This window comes from Athene cunicularia (genome assembly GCF_003259725.1).
Source record: "Athene cunicularia isolate RWA chromosome 3 unlocalized genomic scaffold, athCun1 chr3_part1, whole genome shotgun sequence".
In the NCBI taxonomy this organism is placed as follows: Eukaryota; Metazoa; Chordata; class Aves; order Strigiformes; family Strigidae; genus Athene; species Athene cunicularia.
In genome coordinates, this window is record NW_020799097.1 from 94,397,636 (window position 1) to 94,423,986 (window position 26,351).

A 26,351-nucleotide genomic window follows, 5' to 3' on the forward strand; every position below is an offset into this window, starting at 1 on the left:
TGTTAGATTAAAATTTTGGAGATCACATCAATTTATAAAACATATCAAAGTTCCTTAAACTATGATAGCTACAGTGGTTTTGTAGAAAATTCATTTGCAGAAATAAGTGGCCTATTTCACATCAGAGTTGTAGAACTCTTTGTTGGAAAGGAACTCTTGAGTCACCCAGCTTCCTGCTTGGCACGGGACTACTGCCAGCACTAGCTCAGGTTTTGTGTAGCAGGACCTTTGTTTGGCCTTGTCTTGAATGCTTCCCACAGTGGAGATCCTACGGTCTCCGTGAGGAACTGGTCTACTCCTCTGCTACCCTCCTCAGGGGAGGAGTTCCTCCAAAAGTTCAGTCTGAGCATCTCAAGGCCTCAGTTGGCCTGGTCCTTGAGATCATAAAGGCCTCTCTGGATTGAAGCTGTGCAGTTTGTTGTAGCAGTATTATACAATGTCGTTAATGGTATGCCATCTCTCATGGTGGTATGGAAGCAAGGTACTCTTCAACCTTGAGCCACCATTCTTCCATTTCAACTTTTAGTCAGTAATAGAAGCTATGTTAACACCACTTCCTTCCCCATAAATTAGGCTTTTTCCGTTAGTCTCAACATGCTTGTCTAGCAACACAGAAAGGTGAGATCTTAAGGATATATGGCTAGGTAGGGGTTGCTCTGGCTGGAGGTCATGATGAGCTGGTAAAAAAGTTAAGTTCCCATCTCGCTGCTGACAGAGAAGGGATGGCATAAGGATTGAGGATATGAGTTTTCTGTACTCTGACAAGTATCACCAGTGCACGGTCCTTTAGGACCAGCTGGTACATGACGTAATTTAGAGCAGTGCAGGGCAGTACGGGAGCAAAAATCAAAGACTTTGGGTCAGATTATAGGTGGTGGTATGCCTTGCCACTCCAAGGCACATAATACAGGGAACTCTCTTTTACTTTTTAACTCTGTATACTGAAGGCTTCTAGTCTCTTTTCAGTACGCAAGTACTAGGTTTTTTTTTTTTTTCTTTCTTAAATTTCATATACTACAGCAAATTTTTTTTTAAAATACCCTGAAATAGAATCACTAGTCATTAGCAGTGAATGATCTTAGCAATGCAAATGGCATTGCTGAGTACTTTATATGTACAACTGAGCACACTGAAAATGCTAGAAAAAATGATAGATTTACCCTGGTTTTGTTTGTTATACTAATGCTATGAATGTCTAGCATTCTATTTTTGTTCATCTACCAATCTGTTCAGCATATTTTGTTTAGTAGTTTAATGGTAGAGTCTATATGCAACCACCCATGTTACATCAGACTCTGTGCAGCTGGAATGTTGTTTACTTTTTACCAAGGCAACTGTTTTTTTGTTAATTAATATCTAACAAGGTCCTACAGCTGACTCCCTTTAAAGTCAAGAATGTAGGGGTGTTCAGGATTTATAGGCACACTGTGCTGAGGCCTTGTAGCAGCAGTGTGTTTTGTGCAACTGGCCTATTAAAGGATACAGTTTGGGGTGGGTTTTTTTCACTTCTGTTTGTATGTATTTTCCATTATTCTTTCTCAGTTATCTTGGACAGGTTGTATTTGTACCGCATGTGCACAGTCCTTTACTATCTTATTTTCTTCAGCAGCAGAACAAAATGGAGAAGATTGGTGGGAAAGCCTTCTACAGCAGTAACCTCTCACTGTTCTTTTCAGGACTAAAGGAGAACTCACATTTCTGAGATGGTTAAATTGGCAACTGTGGTTCATGTTTAAAATAAAAACATTTTCTTATTTTTCACAACAGGACATCCCTCAAATGTCTCAATTACAACCATACCAGCAGGGATATTTTTGTTAAATTTTTACACACTTTGTCCAGGCTTGATTTGAAATGATGCAAGGAATACAGTATATCCAATTTTCTTCATGCTGTTCCACTGATAAAACATTTTACTGTCTTCTAATCTGAATATCTGTAGGCTTTTAATGAACTTTAATGTGTTTATGTTCTTGGTACCCGTCTGGGATAAGTTAGTACCAAATATTGTCAGGATGTGTGAATGTATCCATTGTGTGTCAGAAAGATTTCGTCACAGAACCAAATAGAGTCTCCCTTTGATAATCTCAGTCTGTACCAGATAAATGTTGCTAGGCTTAGAAATGTGATCTCTTTCTTTTAGAGTCAAATTTTGTACCTAAAATGTCTTTTTACTTAGTGATGGTCCTTAATCACTGCCCTGCCTTAGCTATATAGGCTGTTTTGAGGCTATATTCATTTTAAGTGTACTGACATGTGATACAAGTTCCTCTAATATCTCCACTGTTGTCATTTGAGCAGTATGCTCAAAAGAAAATGAAGTAAAAAATTCAGTACGTGCAGATGTACATTTCTTTCCACCATGAGAAATGTATTTTTAATAGTTCAGTATATTTTTGATCCTTGACCCCCAATAGAATATCTCAGTAACATAGAGATAAATAGATACTGCAATTGGCCAGCTGATTATAATTGTATGTTAAGGCAAGCAGAAAAGGTCTTTTCATTTCGTTCAGTCCTAAAAACCCGTAAAAATACTCGATTCTATTTTAAGAACAAATAGTAGGTAAATAGTGTTCCATCCAAAATCTGCCAATTACCGATTGTGTTTGTGTTCTCTTGATTTTTTTTTTTTTTTAAGTTCCTTTGTTGTAGGAGGACATCTTGGCAGAGCTTCACATATGTGGTTAACTGCTTGCTGAGCCACAAGCAAATAATACCGTACAGTTAAGCATTTCTTCCTGCATCACCAATTTCTATTCTCTTGGGCAACAGGAGTTCAAATCTGGGCAAAGATGACAGGCATAAACCTGTCTGATTGGATTAATAACATAGAAACTGTTGCTAGCCTCCATAGTGATCTTTTAAAGTTGGTCTTGTGGTAAGTTTCTCAACCCAGATTTTGATTTTATTATACCAGCAAATAGATAGGTGAATAACTCTTGAATCCTAAATGACAAAAGAAGAATCTGTTTCTTGTTTTCAGGCTTGTCAGATAGGAATTCTGCTAAAGGAGGTCACAAAGGGTATCTGGAAATCTGATGGGCAATAATGATTCAGAGATGATTTCCAGTATATTCTGTGGAGGATTTATTTTTTAAACACTGTATCATTTTGCTTGTGTGGCATTTTCAGTCTCCCAAACTGCATTTTCTAGGAAATCAGAAGCAATTAGTTTGAGGAGGCACAAGTTTTCCAGTCAGTGTGCTCGTTTACGCCTGGAATGGAGCTGTGAAGTAGAATTGGTTTGCTTATCAGTCAGATATTATAAAGAAAAGTTTTTCTGATAAATTTATTTAAACATAAAATTGTTGCTGCACAGGGAAAGTCATGTTTGTTGTTGTGTGTTGCTAGGGGAAATGACCTCCAATTGTCCCTTATCTAAACCTTCCAAAAAGCTCAAGTAGCATATTTTGGGTAGTAGAATCTGTATTTTGGGTTGTACCATTATATTGAACACTCAGGAGAAATACATTTGTACTAAAATTTACTTTTCTGTTTCTTTGTAGTTGTGTTGGAATGACAATAATAACTAACACTTGTGAGGGTGAAATTGCATTAAAGGAACTCATAGGGAGCTTTTGGGAAAGAGCAATTCTGTAATTAAGATGGTGATGTTCAAGGACTTGCTTTATTGTCATGCCTTATACCTACAACATGGGATGAATTTCACTTTAGATCTCTTGAAAATGTTGAAGTAGGCCTTTATAAGCTCAGCTTATAATAATTCTGTACATGCAACATGAGACTTAAATCCTTAGGAAGGAAAAAGGACTGGGCAGTCTTGATATGGTACCCGATGAAGACACTTTCACCTTGATTAGGATACCAGTCCCCCAAGTTGATTTTTGAAACATCACAACTGTGACTGGTTTAAATTCTGTTTTATGTTGAAAATATCCAAAAGATTTGTTAACATGTAGTACTTATTTGAATTAACTGTTTGAGAAGAAATATCTGTTTCAGTTGGGTTGCTCTTAGTACCATATGAAAGAGGGGGGGAAAAGTATGTGAACTAACACAAAGGGGAGTGTTGGGTTTTTTTCAGAACTGTAAGTAAAGTTACAAATTTAAAAAAAATAAGCAAACAAACCATAAACTATATCTTATCAGTATACTTTTAATATTCAAGTGCTTCCCTAATTTCTCCAGTGTCTCCAGTAACCTTTCCCTTCTCTTGTTCCCCTCCTTCTTTTTCCACCATTTCACCCCCCAGATTATCAAAGCTGCTACTCTGGGGACATTCCTAAATCTCTGTCTTCTCTGTCACTTTGTTCAAGTAGCATACACCTCCTGTCTTGCCAGGCCTTGCCCAGAAGTCTCTTCCTTGTCCTTTTAAGTAATAGAAATACATTTTTTAAACATAGGGGGTTTTTTTCCCAGCTAGGAGCTTTTTCTCTTTAATTGTCCCTCTCCTCCTTCCTTTGGAGTTGTCTGTGTTTCATCTCCTCTTTAGTATAGATTTACATTGAAGTAAAGATGAAAATGTCTTGTCCTGAAGATTGTTCAATAGAATTGAGCAGTATTGGTGATTTCCTACTAGACAGATGGTAGAGTGCTGGATTTTCAAGGCTAAGTATAAAATTTTAAATTAAAAGAATTTTTGTATCTTTGGGCTCTTGAAATGTCTACCCTGAGTTCTGGACTTGATAAATAATAATTTGTAGTCAGCCATTCTCCCAACTTCACTTGCTTTTACATATACTGCATTTTTATTTCTCCTTGCAAAGTTAGAAAAATCAGACTATATATTAGACATTCCAACCTTTCCCAGCATTTGGCTAGATGAACTACAATTAGTTATTTTTAGTCCTGACCAAGTTTTCATAAATGTTCTTCAGGTTGACACTAATTAGACACTGAATAAATACATGGTTCCTTGATGGATAGATGGCTTTTCCAACTGCTGACCACAGCTTTAGATAGGTCACTTTCCAAAGTAGGTCTCTAAAAAGAAAGGAATTTGGAGCAGGTGTTACACAGACCATAGGAGCGTACATTTGACATATAAAGACCTATGTGTCTTCTTTTTTCCACAAATACATCAAATTTGAAGTCACTAACTAGGCAATAAATGTGCATTTCAGATACTATTTTTCATGTATTGTCAAATTGAAGGATGAAAATTAGACATTCTCTGAACCAATTTTGTCTTTCGTGCACTGAAAATATTTAGGATACCAATCATATTAGAAATTTCTGGATACGCTAAATAGGTATGCCACTGGTTTGGCAGACTTGGAGAATAGCAAGTGATGAGTTAATTACAAGGAATACTCTAGATATTAGTATGCAGTACTTGAAAAGTTTGTGATGTATATAACCATGACCTCCAGTCTCTTTGGTAATAATATTGCAATCAGTAATTTCTATCAAAAAGCTTCTCTGTTAGGTCAGTCAGAACAGAGAAGCAAATAATTTATATTTCTTTTCTGTTTGAGAAGTGTGGTTGTGTAGCTCAGGTGCTGCAAACAGGCAACACAATTTTTCAGGAAACTTGCCTCTCATAAAAGTATTACATAGTTCCATTCTTCTCGGCCGCTTCTGCTTTTGTTCCTTGAACCTTTCAGCATGGGATTTCATGGTAAGTGCAAATCTGAAGTGTCTTGGATGGTGAACCCTTTTGCCTCTGACTTACACGATTCTAGAATAATATCATCCTTCAGATGTTTTCTTTATTGTAAGCTTCAAGTGCTTTTTTTCCCCCCCCCCTTTGGTATTCATTCTTTCTGAAGTTGTTTGTGCTTAAATATACAACCTATCTTTCACAGTAGGAAATTTCTGATAACTTACTACTGGGGTTTTTGGTGTGTCTTACGAGATAGCATCAGTTTCCCAGTCTTTTACAGTGTCAGGAATGGCAGAAGTTAGTAAGAATGGGAAGGATGGGAAATCTATCAGTGATTGATTTTTATCTGATCCTAATACAGCAAAGAAACTGAATGGCAACTGGGAAGTGAGTTGGTTGTCTTTTAATTCCTCATAGACACATCTTCGGTCTGATAGTCTCTTCCATGCTATAATTCTGACAGATCTTGTTTGAACTCCCAGTGAAATAGCCACTAGCTACTGAATTTACCTCCCATGCTTACAGGAGATTCCTCTGGGCTTTTATCCCAAGTTTGGAGGGCTTATATGGAGATGCTTTTGGTGTTGCTGCCCAATGGAAAACTGTTTCATGAACTGTGGATTTCAATATTGAGGTGTGCTAATTTGCAGAATTCAATTCAACTAAATCGGTCTATCTACTTGTACTTGCTAGTATTTTTACTTTAAATTCTTAATAATAAAAATACCTTGACTATCAACTCAAGTTTGCATTATAACTCTCCCAAAGAGCAAACAAAGAATGTTGCATCAAGTAAAATGTTTGTAGTTGTCTTCCCTACCTCTCCCCCACCTCCCAAAAAATGCTAAACAGAACTAGCTGTATCTCTCATCACCCATATCTTTACTATATACTGCAGTGGCTTGAAAACAAAGAGCATACAAATAGACTCGGGCAGCAGCATTGGCTAATTACAAAATTTGTTCATGTAAGAGGCCTTGGCAGCAATGTTTGTGATTGCTGTAAGACTTTCTAATCCCAACTCCAGCGTTGCTTGTAAGTGGATCGTCACTAGTGAATAAGTGCATCCCTAAATCACCACCGTGTTTGTGATTTGCTCACCCTCCTCTCAGAATCTTGCAGGCAGCCATACCTGTACTCAGCAATATTACTGTGCACAGGAATTTGCTGGTGGTGTCTTCAGGCCAGTCATGTCCTTATTTGACTCCACCTGCTCTGAGGACTTTGACATACTCTGTTTCCCAAAGTAAATAGTGTTTGGGGTTTGGTTGTTTTGTTCATACTGTTTCATCCCCACGGAGGAATGAATAGAGCCATTTTGTAACCTTAATTCTCGGTTTACTTCCTTCACTCTCAAATCTCATGACAGTAACTGTTAGTGCTTCAAATTCTCTTTCAAATAAGTACATGCCATCCAAATCATGGTGGTATGTGAAATGTAATGTTAGGCAACTGTTGATATTGTCAGAGGGATTGTACGTTAAGCTGGGGTGGGGAAGCTAGCACAGTACGTTTTGCAGAGCTGTGCATTTTTAAAAACATCATCATGATCCCTGGCATATCACTGGTACTTGCAGAAGAGGGCAGGGTCCTACACCTTCAGATGAGGTGCTTTTCCAGATGTTCCACCCAGCCTGAGTTCATGTCAAACAAGTTAGGTCATTGTTGCAGAGCTGTTGAGGTATTCAAAGGAAGATCTTTATTTATTTCAGTGATTCATTCTTTTTATCAAATCTAAAGCTCTTTGAAGGTATACCACCTTTCATTTTACTCATCACAAAATTAGTTACTTTAAAACCTTCTCTGGGGGAAAATTCAATATAACCAGTCTAAAGTTCTGCCTTTTTCCACCCCATTAGTTCAAGTTACACTTAAAACTACTTTCATTGCAACTTTAAGCAAACCCCATCATTTAAACAATTACTATCTATTTTAGTTGTATAATACTGTGACAGTCCTTTTCATTTTTTTATGTTGAGAGATACGAGTTTGTAAATAAAATTTATCACTGTAAACTGCCTTGCAATATCATGTAAATGTATTGCACAATGAGAAAATCACATGCATGTGCAAAATGATAGCAAAATTTATAGAAACAGGGCTAGCACATCTGATATTATGCCCTAATAGTTCTCCAGTCCTAAGCCATTGGTGGCTCAGGGACTTTGATGCATGTGTATTCAGTAATCCTGAATTCATTTATCTTCCATGGACTTGTTCAGCCTACCATTTGAAGATACTGCAACAGGGAATTTCACAGCTCCACTACATCTTGCATGAAGATCTACCCCCTTTTGGTTTTGAACCTAGCTCCTGTTAGCTTGGTGTAATGCTGACCACTACACTTATATTGGAAGAGACAGCAACTACTCAGTGCTTATTCATGGTATGGTTCTCAGTCATATTCCTGCCCTCATTTTCTGCTTTCCAGATTTCAGTCGTCCTGCAGATGACTTTCTACTTCTTTCCTTATAATCCCATAGTTCTTTTTGTTTGGCTTTTTATTTGGTGCTGAGCTGATGTTTTAACTGAATTGTCAGTCATAACGCTGAGATCAGCTGAATCTTCAGCTTGGTGTCCACGATTTTGTGTTTTCAGTTAGGATTGTTTCTTCTTCGTGCATCACTTCGTATTTGTCTGTGTTAAATATCCTATTTCTTGCTATCATCCAGTTCTTCTGCTTAAAAACCCATATATTACTCTTCATGGTTGGAACTTATCTTGGCTACTCTCAGTACCAGTTTGTCACTGGACTGCCGTCTGGCAGCTTGCCTCTTTGATAGGTCATTTATGAATATTTTGAACAATGCAAGTCACTACTGAGGTCCACTGCTGGCTTAACTCTGCTGTTAGAGCTAATTATTTACTCATACTTTTTAGTGACTTGTTCAAAGAGCTGCAGTAGGTGTGTGAGGCAGGACTACCCCTAGCTGGGAAGGTTTTACATAGTGCATATGCATGCATACATGCTGGGAGGGAGGATCTTAAATGAGGACATTACCCATTTGCCTAAAATTTAGGGAAGTCCTGTTAGGAACAAAACCCAGTTTTCATCATGCATTTGTCATTTCCATGGCCACCTCCTTTAACTTGGTTTTCTCTAAGTGGAAAACCTTACATTTGCTGTGCTTAAAAGTTCTGGTGGCAATTCTCTGGAATCACGTAGCTCTTGTTTGTTAATGTTAAATTTCCAGTGAGTTTTCCTTTGTGGTGCCCATTATCAGTGCAACAGAAAGCACAGTGCTTGAGATGACTTGCATTGACTCCAACAAGGGGTGACTGGTCTTTGACCATCCTTATGAAAAACTAAAGGAAAGTTTTTTAAAAAGTAAGTAGCAGAACTACATTCAGGAGTATCCTGTGCACTCATGAAAATAAAAACAGTTTAAACCTCGATTCCTGTGTTCAGTTTTGGGCCCCTCACTACAAAAAGGACATTGAATGACTCGAGCCTGTCCAGAGAAGGGCAACGGAGCTGGTGCAGGGTCTGGAGCACAGGTCGTACGGGGAGCGGCTGAGGGAACTGGGGGTGTTTAGTCTGGAGAAGAGGAGGCTGAGGGGAGACCTCATCGCCCTCTACAGCAGGAAGTGTTTAAGAGTTGGGTTGACATAGCACTGAGGGATGTGGTGTAGTCAGGAACTGTCAATGTTAGGTTAATGGGCGGACTGGATGATCTTCAAGGTCTTTTCCAACCTAGATGATTCTGTGATTCTGTAAAGTCCAGAGGATTGTTGTAATAGTTCAAATACATATGAACAGCAGCATTTCTGCTTTATGCTGGAGGGGTTTTGTCCTGCAAGAGCTAACTATCCTTGCATGACAGGCAATTGTTTTACAGTAGATCAGTAGCGAATCAGTGTGTAGCTTTTACTAGAAAATCTTGCTAGACAAAACTCTCTGAGAGCAGGTTCCTGTTTTTTTTCCTTTTAGTGTATAAGAACAGAAAAATCTGTTCAGACTTTTCTGAAAAGTCGACTGGTGGAAGAAACAAGAACAACAAAGGCTTGTACCAGTAGCTCTTTGTTTGTACGATGTTTTTTAGATAGCATTGGGCTTAGTTAATATGTGAGGAGAACTGGTTTCTGGAAAAACAGGATCTTCCCTGACACATGCATTTTGTATTATTTTTTAAAATTCAAACTAGGAGATGGGCAGAGTATAAAAACCTTTTCTAACTTAAGAAATGGTGGTAAAACTTCGATATTTTCTGCTGTACGTGGTTAACATAGTCAAGTTTTCATTGCCTTCTGGTATGTTGACCATTCTTTTCCCAGTATTGATTCATTCACCTTCTTTTCCCACCCACAGAGCAAGATTAGTAAACTTACTGTGAAACTAATAGAAAACCCCAGAGGTTTGTCTTGAGTACAAGCTCCCTGCTCAAAAAAAAAAAAGTTTAACTTGCTGATGGACACTTTTAAATTTTATAGTGTGGGTACTGCCCAATAAGGGATTCATAAATACAGTACATGTCCAGAACTGAACTATAAAGACTAATAGATTCCTGCTGTTGAGCTTTGGGGAAAAAAAAGGTCATATCTCTAAACTTAGACTAAAAGGAGTTTGTCAGATATTTTCAGTGGTATTAAGCAACTCCTGCTTTCCAGTAAAGCTGGAAGCTGGGAGAGCTAAGGATCTTTTAAATTTGCTGCAGTTGGAAATTGCCTCATCTTTTCCATTATAAATATTTTTCTTTTGTTTCTTTTAGTTGTGGACTGAGGTTTTCCATATGAGATAACTACTTCAAACAAGTACTGTTTTGCAGCTTCCTTAGGACTAGCAAATTTGTCTTACTGATTCAGTTTTCTCTCCCTCAGAGGCGTCAATATTTTTTCCTGTGATAGTGTCAAGTTATACCCTCCTCTGGCACCTCAGGTTTACAGAACTTTATATGAACTTATTCTTTTGAGTATGCACCTGTGTGCCCTAATGATAAAGAAAGTAGATTATTAGTATTACATTAGCAATTCTGGGGTTGTGGTTAAGAAGGCATTTGTAGAAGCTCTTGCAACAGTGGTTTTGACAAATGATTTACTTAATGGAATGAAATTTCCTATGCTTGTTCTTATTCAGGAAGCATCTAAAGAAAAACTGTTCATCTCTCTGAATTTCATGTGCAATGTTAATTTTATCAGTTGTTTTTAACTTTTTTTTATTTAAGCTTTCAGGTTAATCAATGGGGGATGGTTTTGTGGGTGTTTTTTCGGTTGCTGTAGTTTTCTGCATAGGCTGAGGATGACATCTTGGCTCTGTTCCCACTGGTAATCTCTGCCAAGGACTTCAGTGGAATTGTAATTCTTCCTTAGATACTTCATGTGGTAGGAAACCCTGCTTATTTTTTAATCTGGCTTCCTTAGAAAATTGATTTTCTTTCCTATAAAATTAGTATGATCATGTTGTCTGTGCATACAGGTATCTGTCATTTCTGCCCTACAGACTTTTTTTGAGCCTGCTTGCCAGTTTCAGAAAAATTTGGCAGCAGGGTAGAAGTCTTGAAAATACAAAGTTCCTGTAGTTTCATGACTATGACCACTCAGAAGAGGCTGATTCTGTTACTGCCACCTGAAGGAAAGGATGAAGCCCCTTTGTAACTGTATTCTGTGAATAGAGTCAATATGGAAGAAATAAATTACGAATATTCTAATCCTAGGAAGTGATTCAGTCAAAATTCATGCCTTATTAAACATCAGAAAAAACCCTCTCTCTTCAGTCAAGATTTGTATCCTGAATGTATTCTCTGATGTCTTACAAGGCATGAACACCATTTGAAGCTTTTCCTTTGGCAAAGGCATTTAGGACATCTTTCCTGTGTGGTTTCTCTGATGTTTAATAAGGAGTGAGCTCATCCCGTGCTGTGGCTTTAAGACAACTCAGTTAAAATGTCAGTCTGATGCAGTGTAAAAGTCCATTGGAAGCCAAACTGTGTTACTGCGCTACCCATGAACTTCCATGTTATTTATGCTGTGAATAGTTCCGCTAAAAGGAAATACAGATAAGTAAACATTGACTGGTGGGTATTCAGGAATAAATGACACACAGAGATTACATCCTTAGGATGTTGTAGCTGATGTTTACACACATAAATCTCACACAATATAAAGAAGTAACTAATCAATCTTTAGTAGGTCATGTCCATATATTGGTATGACATTAACATTGGTAACATCGTGTTGTTACAGCACATGTGCAGAGAAGGACCAAATTACTATTGATGTGGGAACTAAAACTTTGAGATCGTGACTCTTTGGGGTTTTTTGGAAAAAGAAAACTGTTATTTGACTTACTATTATGCATTTTGTATACAAACGTGTATGAGGTTCATACAGATGCAGGTGGTTATATGGGTTAAAGGCAATACCTCATGTTATCACCAAATTCAAATAGACATTCAGACAAGGATTTACCTGTTGAAGGTTATAATAATGAAATCTGCTTATAGTACATTGTATCCAGTATATACAAATGCCAAGTTCAGTCCACTCTATTTAAAGAAAAAGAAAAAATGAGAGCAATTCTTGGATTTGCTGTCCATCCTGAAGTCAGAATTAGATTATTATTTTTAAAGACCCCATCTTGCTATTGCTTTCTTTTTCAGCATGAAAACCTTATATTAGGTACAGTAGATCCAAATCCTATGGTTCTAAGCACATTTTTATTTTAATCTAAGGTAGTTAAGAATTTATGTAACTAAAAGAAGATCAAATATATCATTCCCTTGTTTGCATTACAAAACAGCTACTTTTTTTAAACCCTATGTCTGATTCTTAATCTGAAGTTAAATTGGGCGTGTATAGTATCCTGGAACTGCATTGTCACCGTGAGCTGTTAATGAAAGATGGAAAATCTGAGAGGGGTGAGTAAGATTTCTCTGGTGTCAGTGTAACCCCTGCAATTTTTAAGAAAAATTAAAATTGACCAATAGCTATAGAAACACTAACTATAATAGTATTTATTAAAGGCAAGGCCTCCAGGCATTTGGAAGTCAAATGAACAGGGGCTATATACAGGAAAGTTTAGATTTAAGTTCAGAACTGTATTTGTTTGTTCTTGTAGGGTCAGTTTGTTTTTTTCTACTTTACTCCAACTTTGCAGCAGACCTAAAATCTTCATAAGCTAACACATTCATTATAATTCACTTAAAAACATCCAATGATGGCCTGTATGTTGAAGACAGGAAATAGAAGAAAAAGCAAAGAGCATATGATTTCTGAGAACTCCAGTCTTCACAACAAAATAATAACCTAAGCATGTAGAAGCCCCAGATGAGCTATTCCTGCCCCAGGGTTTTCAGGTAAACTAAAATTCTAAAATACTATTTATAGATTTAAATAATACTGAAGGTTTCATTTTTTACATTCTTTAGTCAATTCAAAAATATCTTTTGTGACTGACAAAGCTTCACAATGAAAAAAGCTTGCAAAGTTGTCTAGATCCAAAATCGTGAACTTCTGCAATTACAGATAGATAGTGTAGACAGTGTGCAATGTCGTCTTTAAATTTAGTAAAGTAAGAAAATGAGAAACCTGCCTTAGCAGCTAGTATCCAAGGGAGTTTGTTGACACTGTGACGTTATTAGCTGATGAAAACAATAATATCAGATAGACTGAAATGACTCAATAGTAAGCTTCACCTTGAGAGATACTGAGGACCTCCTTTAGAAATTCTGGTCATACTCAACTTCTGAAGTCGTCATGAGTTCTACTTTGCTTTTTATTAGCATGTAATATTATTCATTCCCTGACATAAATTGTATCACAGATTGTGTATGATTTGAAGCAATATCTGCACTATACATAAATTGTATTATGTATTGTTAAAAATCTTCACATCCTTAGCATGAAAGGTATTTTAACAAAACATGCTGTACTACTTCAATGCTTTTATTTTTTTATAATATTCTGATGCTCCATGTCTTCTCTGTCACTCTTAGCCATGTCTCTTTTCTGGCTTAAAGAAGAATGTCAGATTTGCACTAGATTATCCCAAGGAAATAGCAAACATTAATTAGAAGTTATATCATGAAGAGGTGTAGCCTTCTGAGTTAAAGTATGGGGTGTTGCCATTTGTAAGGCATTTTTCATTTTGAAAGTGCTTTGCAGAGGTCCGGTGTTGTTTTGGGTTTTTTCTAGCACAAACTCTGAAAGTGTAAGTCCTCTTTGTATTTCCCTAGTCTGCAAAGACTGGGGAAGAATGGACATGGCTGTTTCCTCTTAATTTACCCCAGAAACTTGTCAGAATTGGATTAAACCACCAAATTTGTGGCTTCCAGTGCAGTGGAGTGACTTCATATTAAAGTGGAAGATCATAAACTATAAGCATGCACATGTGAAGAAAAGATCTTGAAGAGGAAACAATCAATTTTAGTTTCTACAATATAAATATATTATTGTAGCTTGTTTTGTAGTTATAGTGATTTATCAAATGGCATTAACACAGGTTTCAAAAAGTTCATCATGCAAGTTGGAGGTTGCCAGTTGTTGTGTCATTCAGTAACAGGGATAGAGGTGGTGAGGAAAATCAAACTGTTTGGTAGCATAGCCTCTTTCTTAAAGACTTTCAAGAAATCAAATTTTAAAGAACGAAATAAAAGTACAGGATATGCAAACATAGGCATGGATAACACAGAAGATTCCAACAGCGTACTAATATTTATTGCTGCTAGAAACAGTTAAATGCAATTAGAATAAAAATATTCTCAGTCAAAAATTATAATATTTACACTTTGGGTATAAATTCTTTTTTCTGCAACCTGTTGATAGGTTAAATTATATTATTAAAAGCACATTCTGTTATTTAGATGTACAAGATATTTATAACAGTTTCCTAATCATGGGCACACATAGGATAGTGCTAGCAGCCATTCCACTTATGATTTAATAAATAAAAAAATTTGTCCCATATGTTGTATGAGTGAAAAGTTGCTAAATCGTTTAAGTGAATTGAATGAATAAAGAGTTCTGTTAAGAGTTCATTTAAATGTCAAGTCAGTTAAAAGCTGATATTTTTGGGAGATCATTGCATACAATACAGAAGGTTTTTTTTAAAAAAGGAGAAAACTGTATTCCTTTATGGAAGAGTTTTATAAAAAAACACATACGGATACTGGCAAGACATTGTAGTCTTCATCAGACAGAGTGATTATCAACCTATAATCTAGAAGTCTCAATATAACTAAATAATAATAATAATAATAATAATAATAATAATAATAATAATAACAACAACAGTTACATGTCAGAAGGTTGGGGCAAACAAAGCATGAACACAGTTTATCATGGTAAACAAGTCTCTGTTGACCAGTGGTAGATCTTTGGCTTGCAAATAAGCCACCATTGACAGAAAGGTTTCTTGGAAGTAGTTCTCATCTCTTGTGAATTTTAATTTGAGTTCATAGAATGTTCCTCATTCAGTTACTTATTTTACCTTTTAGAGTGTATTCATAGCAGTATTGATTTTACACTGTCATAGGTGCTGCATTTAGTACCAGATACAAAACTTAGTTGGTGCTTTTGATTTTTGAAGAGATAGAAGGAGGAACTAGTTGAGAAAGAAAGCAAAGAGAGAAATGGTTTACTAATAATTTAAGAGCGAGGGAGCAGGAAAGAAAGTTTCATGCTATGTCATATTTTAATCCCTTCTTTAATTATTCTTATTGAAAATTCTGATTAGTGCTTGAGGCAGTGTAACATTTTCTTTCCTTTTCTTTTTTTCTTTTTTTTTAACATCTCTATAGAACTCAAGAGCCTTAATATAATTTCCAAAAAGAAAATTCAGGAAGCAATTTTAGATGTAGAATCCTAGTATCTTCAGTCTTATTAAAAGACAGAATGTAAATTATTTAAAAGCTGACAAGCTTTCTGAAAATGTCACTCGTCAGCTGAGAAGGCTATTTTATCAAAGCATTTGATATTTATTTGTAAATACATCTATTTGCAGATACCATTTTGGCCACTCCATTATCTAAGCACTCAACTTGCGGATGCACTCAAGCCCTTAAACATTAAATAGTATTAATGAAAGCCTTAAAAAGTGATAAGGTATACCAACATAAATTTTTGCCTTTCAGTGACCATGTAAGTATTTGCAGTTCCTAAGGGAAAGAGGGCCTTCAGTGAAGGAGATTTATGGGATGCAAGTGTGTACATTTGATTTAGGCCTGACTGATGTCTGTATGTGCAGTATACGCATTCATAATCTCTTCTGGGACAAGGGGAATCAGAGAACCATAGAATCTTTGCGAAAAGGATTTTTGCTTTAGTCTTTGTCTTGCAGCACATGCTGTAATGAAACTGCTCCATGAAGAAAATCCAAGCATCAGTGAAAACAGTATCCTGGGAATGCATCTTTTCCCTTTTTGACCAACTAAGCACTGCTCTGAGTTGCAAATTATTAAATTTCCAGTTTCTTGTGCATCTCTGGGGTCTCTGCTTTGATTTTAGCACAATGAAGACCTGTGGGTTTATTTTCTGCCTTTCATTTTTTGTTTTAAAAGTAGACCTGTGTCTGCGTTGTTACAGAAGGAACTTTTGTTATCTCTGATGTAAATCAGGGTTTGAAAGTGCCAATGTTTTCTTCTGAGAATTATTCCCTGTCTTCCCACCTACCAAGGGCTGCCTTTGTGCGATGTGAGGCATAGCTCTGCTTCTCTCTGTTTTGAAGAGAATATATTACAATGAATATTGAATTATTTATGTTAGCAGGAACAAAACACACTTACCCAAATGCCTGTGGTAGAGATTCTAAAAGGGGCTGTAAAAACCATCTGAGCAGATTCGTATCATCTTGTTAAATGAGTAAAAGTTTAACATGGTTCTTATTAGCTTGTCAAACCACAGTGGCTGTGTTTACACGAAAAGCTTATGTTCTTCTTGCCTTGCGTCCACATGTGAATGTATTTGGCTTACATAAAACCTGAGCTCACTAGGCCTCTTGGAGAATTTAGCGGGAGCACCAGACCAGACTTGTAGCATTCCACATCGTTTGTGAACATAAGATAAAGCCAATTTCAAGATCTGAGCAAGAATGCCCCTTAATCATGCTGCGTACACATGGAAATCAGTGTCAGAAGCCAGATGTATGAAAGAAAAACATTTTTCTCCTCTAACTTTCTGCCTCCCTCGGGCATTCTTATCAGTGCCCCAAATGCTCAACTTCATATCCAGAGGTTTTCCAGCATGTCGCTCTCATTTCATTTCTGAAATTTTTCTGCAAGTTTTCTATCCTTTCAGTACTCTGCATTTCTCATCCTTCATGTAAGATAATCAAATGTGATGCTGATGATGCAGGGGACAGGATGTTTCTTACATAAAATGTTTCTCCAGATAGAAGAGATCCACAAATGAGGATTACTGTCTGGCCTAAGGAGAACGGAAAAAAATTGATTATGTGGGAGAAGTCTACACCACAGCACTATTTTAGCACAGAGGCAAAAAATAGCATGCTTCAAAATGACTATGTCACTGGAAGTGTTAGGCATTAAGCCATATCAGGAAAAGATTAACAATAAAAGATAATTACTATAATTTGACTAGTAGATTAAGGAACATAAATAAAATAAGGAACAATGTAAGCAAGTGCAATCATAAAACATAAAAGGCTGCAAGTTATAGAAAATGACTCTTGTTCTTAAGAAAAGGTGAAAACAGCAGGCAGGAAGGCAACGGAGTTGTGCAGTTTTTTGAGACTCATTTTTCTGCTTCATGATAAAATCACTGCTACTTAGCTGGGCTTAGTACAAGTGCTAGAAAATTACCTGCCATGTGAACAGTCATAATATAGTAAACTGGATGTTATTGAATGAATGTCGGAAGATTGATAAGAAATAATAGGTATATAGGACATATGTTTGTAAATATAACAAACCATCTTAGAACAGTTATTTGTTACCCACTTCATGGACAGATGATAAGAGAAGATTCACATGGATTTGTGATAAATATTCTGTACAATGAAATTGTTTTGGATCTCCATCACTAAAGTAGAGTGGATTATAAAAGAGCAGATCGGTATCTTAAATGGTGACAAGCACTGTGTACCATACCACACAGGCTTCAGTGCAGAGGAATTTCCAGTGATCTTCACCATAAATAAATCCTCAATTCTTTCACTAATTTATTGAGTCCTGCTGTTTCAGAGGATATTATTGCTCACAGCATACCAGCGCTCTAGTCTTCTTTCTCTTGTTTATGCACAAGTTTGTAATTCCCAGCTTGTATCTTCATGCTACATGTAAGACATTTTTAGTTTCTTTGAGACAGCACATCAAGTCAATATATTTTTCCCTTGCAGTAGAAGAGCCAATGCCCAGTATTACTTTACTTGCTACTTAGAAGACTCTCACTAGTTAAGGTGGTTATAAATATATAAGCATGCTCAGATGGTTTTTACAGCCCCTTTTAGAATCTTTACCACAGGCATTTGGGTAAGTGTGTTTTGTTCCTACGAACATAAATAATGGTTATAAATGGTGATTATAATGGTGGTTATAAATGTGTAAGACCCTCATAGTTAAGGTTGTTATAAATATGTAAGCAAAACAAGTAATGCCATTAGAACAGGAAGTTGAAAATAAAATGTTCAGATAGCAGACTAAACTTTTCATCCTTCACAGTCCATGTGGAAGAGAAATGGGGATAATGCATAATTTTAAACAAGCTCCCAGTTTGGTGTTGGCATCTCAGATCAGTTTAGGATGAAAAAGTGTTGCAATTAGGTTACTGTTCACTCTCTTTTTCAGTCAAAATCTTGTTCTGCCTCAGTTGTGACAAGTATCCAGCCTCTTTCATGCTTGCACTTCTTCCTGAGTATACAGAAGACAATCTCAGTAGGTTAGGCTACATGGTCTTTCTCCTAGCATCTTAAACCATTTCTTTAATCTTGACTTACTGCTTTTTTAACTTCTTTGGAAGTAAAAACAAAATAAGATTTCACAGTGTTCTCTTTCTTTTCTTGTCTGCTTATGTTGCTTATCTTATCTACCTTTTTTGTTCAGTGTTTCCTGCTGTTCCATTTGCCTAGGTTTCTTTCCTACAACTTTTTCTGGTCATTTGGGGTTATTTTGGCTTGTTCTTTCCTCATTGCATTTAAATTTCTGTGAAACTTTTTTTACTTTCCTTCACTTCTCACTCAGATTAATTTGCCGTCAAGATTCCTTTAAGAAATAAGCAAAACACTTTGGAAATATATATTTCTTCATTGTAAATGTTTAAGCCTTAATTGTCCTTGCTGCAACCCATTCTCTTCCTCCCCTGTTGTTCAGTTCCTCACTGTGTTGTATAGTGTGAAATACTGGACTGCAAAAGTTCTTTGGGACAGGAGCCATGCCCTCCTGTTTAAACTGTGAGGCATCTAGCAACTTCTTCAGGTCTTCTTCTAACTGTCTTCCTTAAATAATACTGTGCTGATGGATAATTAATATTAGTAACTAATACATATGGGAGGGACACAACCCAAACTACATTTTTGAAATCATAAAAAGTGTCTCTAAATTCAGTTCTTACGTGTTTTGTTATGGATTCACATTATTATTTGCCCCAAATGACTGAGCATATTACATTTGCCATACATGTTGCTATTGGAGTGTTTTTGCAGAAGAACTGAAGAGAACATGAAGGTGTTAAGTTGCAACTCAAAAGCAACATCTGTCAGAATTTTTGAGCCTTAGAGAATCATGCTCTTTATAGCATGTGGAACTTCTCATGTTCTCTTTTTGAACCTGTTTGTACTGTATTATGAAAAATAGTTCTGTATTTTAAGCATAAGGGATTTTTTAATACTTTGAATGTTTGAAATATATTGCTCTTATACTTTTTACTTTGGTTTTATATTGTCAGAATGAATAAATGACCAAAACTTCTGTACTGTGCAATGTTTTATAGTGATATTGTTGACACCAGTTAAGCTAACCTGTATTTTAAACCTCTGCACACATGGCAGCCTTGCTGATAATTTCTGTTGCACTTGCTTGGACTTTTCCTGAAGTATGTACCTTGAGGTATGATGGAGGTCCCAGATTCTGCTGGGCTGCCTGCCTGCCCAGGCTGTCTGTTGTAAGCTACAGATTGGTTTTTAAAAGTGGGTCCCCTTATCCAGACAAGAAAGCATTGTGATGACTGTTGTAGGCAGAGTGCTTGTGTACCGCATGCTACCACTGTGTAACATGAAGTGCTTGGTAATAAATGTTACCCTCTAATGGTTTTGTTTCTTCAGAGAATGCAAGGTCTGAGGGCAGTGGAAAGCTTCCTTTTCTATCACTGGCAGACCAGGTTGGAAAACTCTCAGTCTCTTTTATGCAGAATCTTTCTGCATATAAAGACCTATTAAGCAAAGAAAATATCCCTTCAGTCCTAATTTATCCAATACAGAGGAAATACTAGCATTTTCAGACTTTTATACTGTCAAGCAGCAGTAAAAAAAGCTTTATACTGCAAGAGTATCTGTTCTTTCTCCTTCTAGCTCTGAGTCTGGCCAGGGAATGGAAGAAAAGAAATGTATTTATAATTTAATTATAGGGTTATCTATCTATTTATCTCAAGCTTCTTGGATTTTTCTTCCTCAAGGAGGACTAAAATCCTGGGGACAGAATCCTGTCCCCATAAATCTTTCAATACTGGATTGCCCAAGCTATAGTTTGTGTGTAAGTCTGTTAGGTCAAAGTCTGCTAGAACCCAGAATCTCTTCAGTTAATGTAAATCTTTCTTTGGTATAGCTACTTTGTCTAAAATTGGAAATACATTATAGAAAACTGTGCTTTTTTTGATAATTTTACCTGCATCAGAATACAGAAGTTGGAATAACCCAAACAAAGCAATATTCATTAGCACTTACAGTTGACTTCATCCCCCCAGCTTTTATACTATTCTATGAATGTTGTTAAACTTCAGTGTACTTCAGTATAAGCTTCTGGACATTATAGGTGGGCAAGCAGAGAAGCAGACTGGTTGTAATAATTTGCTAGAACATATGAAGTCAGCAGAAGAGCTGCAAATAAATTTCAGCAAGTCTGACTTGCAGTTTTCTGCACAGTTTGTGAAACTAAAATACATTTTGGCTTTAGTGTTTGCTTTTTACAGTGATTATCTCATATTTTTTTCCAGTCACTAGTCAGGAGGAGCTCAGAGGTATTTACTCTGAACCTCTAGTAGATCAAGGAAAAAAAGATGGTATTTCCCTTTGAGCTCTAATGGCCAGATTTTTAGTCTGAGTTTGACCAGAATTCTTCTTCCAAATAAGTAGACTGGGCATAGTTTTCCCTCTAGGTCTATTTGTGACTGTATTTTTTTTTTCTGTACACTCAACAATGTAGATACCTCAGATTATATTTAATAGCTGAAAATGTACATTTCCATTTTACCAATGTTGAAGCAGAAATAAGTAAAAAGTGGAAACTTTTTTTGGGCACTTTACCTTGTAGATTTGAGTGGACAGGCAATATGTTAATCATGTTTGCTTTAAATGGAATATTACTAGAAGGGGAAGAAAACTCTATCACAAACCTAGACTGACCAATTTTTCTGTAACAAGAGTAATGCTCTGTATTGCATGCTCTGTTAAGCTCTGTATTGCTGATTGAAGCAATATCCCAAGGCTTCTGCCAAGCACCGTGTTGTTTGTGTGATAGGGAGGATTTGGTTATGGTTGAGCCAGTCTGAAAAATGGTAAACTGACAGCAAATCTGGGATCATGGTTTGTAAGGCAGCTTTTGTGGTCACGTGCTTTTATTTGATGTGGTTCCTTGTGTCTCTTGTGCCAAATGGTGTAATGTACTAAAGTGATGAAACTGCAAAAGAAAAAAAAAAAAAGTCAACCATTTACTTCAGCAACAAAGGAGAAGGAGAACAGGGAAGGAGATCAAAGCCCATAACATGAGTCTCAAAAGAGGAAAAAAGAGCAAAAAGAAGGGAATTTCTTTCCACATGCTTCAGGCTACTCTTGCTTATAGCCATCATGAGTAATAAACCCTTTAAATGCTTGTGTAGATCTGCAACGTGCTTCGGTTTCAAAATAAGGCAGGTGAAAATTTAGAGAGTTAAGAAGGGTGTATCCTGGTAAAAGCAAAGGCTATAGTCTATAAAGTCTGGAGTCTACTTTCTGTCACTAGTACATAGATTTGAACATGTTTTAACATTGGCCCCGCTGAGAGAAAAGCTTTTAGTTGTTTTAAACTGGTATAAACTCTTTCCATGCAGAGGAAAGATTTTTATTTACATTTTCAAAGCTGGACAAACCTTCAACTGTATTGTTCACAATCATAGAAATTGCCGTTTCCCTATTCTATGTGAGTTTTGCAGAAAGAATACATTGGATTAGGAACGTTGTTGAGTGCAATTGGTATGATGTACTGCTATCTTTTGGTATAAAGCTCTTTAGTGCTATGTTCACACTGTGTTCAGGGATAAGAATGATTCTTCTTCCAGTGCTGGACCTCCTTCCCAAATACACTTTTTCACTCCTTCCTTCCTAGGAGCAAAATTAACTGCCATTGTGCAAGGTACCTCCTTTTAAGAGCCTGAAACTTTTCCTTAGATGTTCATTTCTTTGTGATACTTCTTTCAGAAGAAAGCTTGTGCAGTTTTGGAGATGGGGAATGGTACCACATAAAGACAAAATAGAGTGAGAGAGCAAAATATAAAGACAGTATTACGTGTGTACGGGAGCTTAACTGTAGTACCATAATGTGTGTTAGCACGTAACTTTGTGAACTGTGTTATTTTTATTTTTGTGGGACCCTGCAAGATTTAGGAGGTAGTCTGAAATAATCCTAATTTTTCAGACTTAGCTCAAAAGTTTCCCAGCAATCTCGAGAAATGTGCTTTTTTCTGCTTGGAGAAGGGTGGAAGCAAAATGAGTTGCAGGGAGGAGGTGGGGTGAATGCAAGGAATTCAGGGGACCTAGGCAGACCCAAGACATAGGGAGACGTGTATGGAAGCAATTAGGGTAGGGATGGGAGTAGGAGCATTTTCTTTAGGTCTGAAACTGTGCCTTGCCAAACCATCCAGTCTTCTGAGCTTGGGACTTAGAAGCACCCTTCTTATCTAGTGAAGTGTTGTTTTTAAAGAAGGGGAAATAAGTGATTTTTTACACATAAGTAAGAACAAACCCAGTCACTTCTGTAAACCTGTGAATTAATGCTATGTTAGGTTTTTTTAAAGGATCATTTCTTGAGAAAGACATTTTGATGTAATTATAAGCTATTAAGAAATGGGAAGGAATTTTGCATTTTGTATGCAGGCATGAATAAATAGATCCATTGAAAGACAGACAGAGCAAGTCACTTGGAATGCACCAGTCAACAGCAGAAATGTAAACACACTCCAGCTACGCTCTCTACACTTGTATTTCAGTGTGCCACAGAACAAAACTGCTATTAATACAGGCTGACTGCTGCTCTTGTTGAATTCAGTACTGAATCCTTCACAAAATCCAGTTTTAATTCACAGATTGTGGATCAGAACTGCATTGTGTCTGGCTCTGGAAACCCAGGAAGGCAGGAACTTGCTGCAAAGGAGTCTCTGGTCCATCTTAAAATGAGGCATATGAAATTGGTTTGCAGAGCTGAGTAGGTTTAGAGTAACAGCAAGTAAACAAAATGCTGATTCCAACAGATCTTTGTCTCTGTGTTCCAGCATGTTCATGCAATCTTATCTCATAGATAGGTAGATCTACCATGTATTTATCTTCATCTGGTAACAGTCTTAATGAAATTCACTAGGACTGTTGCTTTGTGAATTATTTTGGTAGTGGCTTTCTATAATTTATCATGGAATTTTAACCTTTAAAGAGTAGCAAGTTACTGGAAAAAAAAACTGTGTAAAAATCAAACACAATTCAGTTGGTTGTGCTGAAACTGGAATTACTCTGGCAGATGTAGGGTAGCAATATTAATTAATTTGTCTGTGTTTAAAAATAAAATAGCTTCCCCATCATATTTCTTGATGGGTGTTTGATTGGTTGGTTTTGTCGTCTTGATAAAATGAATGTCACCAGACTTGTTAGTGTGATGTTATAGTTGTTCTTATTCCTGGGTATAAAAATGTGTTTTATTTATGAGGAGTGAATAACAGTGATACCAAGAAGGAAAACTTAATCACAGAAGTAAGATCTATTCTTCAGGAGGCTGGCTATCTGGAAAGCAGGTCTGGCATGCAGGAATCTTCAGCTTGCACTGGTGGAATCTCTTGACAGATAGAATTTCCTTGACTATAAAAGACTTGTTCTGGCATTTTTCTTTTTCTACATCTTTTCTTTTGGACTGGGCTTTGAGGGACATCAAAAAGCAACATTAGATACTGAGCTGCATGCTGAAATTCCCTTGTCTAATTTTCTCCATTTTACATATTTCCGTGCACCTTTTACAAGTGCTTCTTATATTACGTTGAGTAAGTCACATTTTTCTTCAGCTGAAGGTTTATTACAGGGTCAGAGGAATTATAGTCTCTTGCCCTGTCTCATGGTTGTGAGGTACTGCAGGTATGTTCCTTTGGCATGACAGAGGCATAGTACAGCACAGTCAAATAAAACACTGAGCAATAGCTTCCTTACATGTTTAAAAATAAAAGATAAATATCACTTTCATAAGGCAGATGAACTTTAATTGCTGAATGTTTATAGAAAGTTTTGAGATGGTCAGAGGCAAGGTCCTGTGCAAATGCAGTATTTTATTAAAATATTTAATAAGCAGATTCTCTGAGCCAGTAGAGGGAACAAAGATGCCTGTCCACTCTTAATTTTCCCTGCCCATAATTATTTCTACGGAACATAAATTACATATTGTACAGCTTTATTCTGTTTTCAGAGGATAATTATACTAGAAATTCCAGCCTTCTTTCTGTGGAGGGACCTCTTTCTCAGAAACCACACCTTGTAGCAGCCTGGTTTTCATTTGAGAAGGGTTGAACTCCCATTTATGTCAACAAGTTCTTATGGATTGATTGCTGTCAAAAGACAGATACAGGTAAAATCGGAAGCCCTTATTCACAAATCATAATAATTCAGTCTGGAAGATGTATTGGAAGCTGATGATAGCTGGTGATAGTGGAAGCTTTTTTGCATGTGAACTCTGTTAGACGTTGCTCCTAATTTAATGCCTGCTATTGTAACCGAGAGAGGAGCTTGTAATTCCTGTTGTAGTCATCTGAGCATCTCCAGTGGTATCTTGATGCTTGGACTTGGTTGCAAATGAGGCAAGGCGGGATGCAAAACAGACAGTAGCATTTGCTCTGTGTGTGAGATTGGAGGCTTTTAGGGATATATTTACATAAGCATTTAGGAGTTTCATAAACTGAAAGCTAGGGTCTTAAAGTAAGATTCACAACCCACTTGTAACATACCAGGAGGGACAAATCTTTTATTCTCTACCATTAAAGACTGATGGACCTAGTATACTTCAAATTTCTTAAGAGCAAACTACTGTTTCAGAAATGTTCCAACTTAGTAATATTCTAATAGTCATGCTTCACTGTTTTTAACATCCACAAGTAGCAAAATTACATTCCCATTTGAGTAATTTTAGTAAGGGGGTGGCAGCAAGGAAATGGAATTCTGTTTAAAAAAAAAAAAAAAGATACTGTTCAAGTCTTACTTCTGCTGGAAAAGTTTGTTTGTTTTTTTTATGTAGCTGTAGTGTACTCAAGGCTTTTTTTTTTTCATCATTGCATATGCAAAATCCAGACCTGCAGAACTGTTCCATGTGGTGAACAGTCTGCTGAACCCAGACTGTTTTGCCTGAGTAGCAGATTTCCATATACCTCATTATGAATTTGGGTTTTTTTGATTTATGTAGGCTCTGTTCCTTCAAAGGGATGTACAACTGTAGACCTTTATACCTACCAAAGTGATATCTTATCAAGTACTGAGAAAAATACAAGGGCAGGTCCCTTTGGAGAATAAGAGGCTTATTTTTCAGAGAAGAACCTTCTTTCTAGCCATTTTAGTCTTTCATGGAAACAGCATATAAACAGGAGGCCACAAAGTAACTTAGCTTTTGAAGCTTTTTAATTGTACCCAACAAGGTTCTGGATGTTTAGTGAAAAGTGTGTAATGCAAATTTATATCCCTTTTGATTGGTAAAAGACCAAGAAAGATTTAGGTCAGTACTGCTAAAAAAAGTACCGTGGACTTCAGCTGGTTGTTGCCTTAGACAACCTGATTTAAATAAAAACTGCTAGATCCTTCCACACCAACAAAACCATTATCCTCAGCAATAGCAGGCATGTTTGTCTTCCATCCTGCGATAAAGGCAGTTGATTAAGGTGCCTAAATACATCTCTGAAGCTGTCATATTTCTGTGGATTCTTACCATTCAGATTTCCAGTCTGTGCATGGACAAAGTTAATAACTTTGTTTGTATGATTTCCTTCTGGGAATTAATAAAATCATAGAATCAGGGAATATAATAACAAAACAATGTAGACTGGAGAGAATCTCTGGAGGTTATCTGGCCAAACCCCTCCTCAGAGCAGACCAGCTTAGATCAGCGTGCTCATGGCAGTTGTTCTGCTGGGCTTTGAGCACCTCCGAGGATGGAGATTCCCCAGCCCCTCTGGGCCTGTCTTCCAGTATTTTATTGCTTTCATTGCGAAAACGTTTTTCCTAATAGCTAACCAGAACTTCCTTTGTTGCAACACGTCTGTATTGCCTTTCATCCCATCACTGTGCGCTTCCGAGAAGGCTCTGCCTCCATCTTCTCTATATTTTTCCATTAGATAATTGAAAGCATCAATATACCTCCAATAACAATATGCCTTCACCTCCCCTCTTCATCATCCCCCCCCCCCCCCCCCC

General features: G+C 36.8%; 1 protein-coding gene across 2 annotated transcripts in view; it reads left to right on the forward strand.

Annotated features, from left to right (window-relative positions):
• The window catches only part of BABAM2 (BRISC and BRCA1 A complex member 2), a 182,298-nt gene that overhangs the window by 105,183 nt on the left and 50,764 nt on the right, over nucleotides 1-26,351 (forward strand). The gene's annotated exons all lie outside the window — the stretch shown is intronic.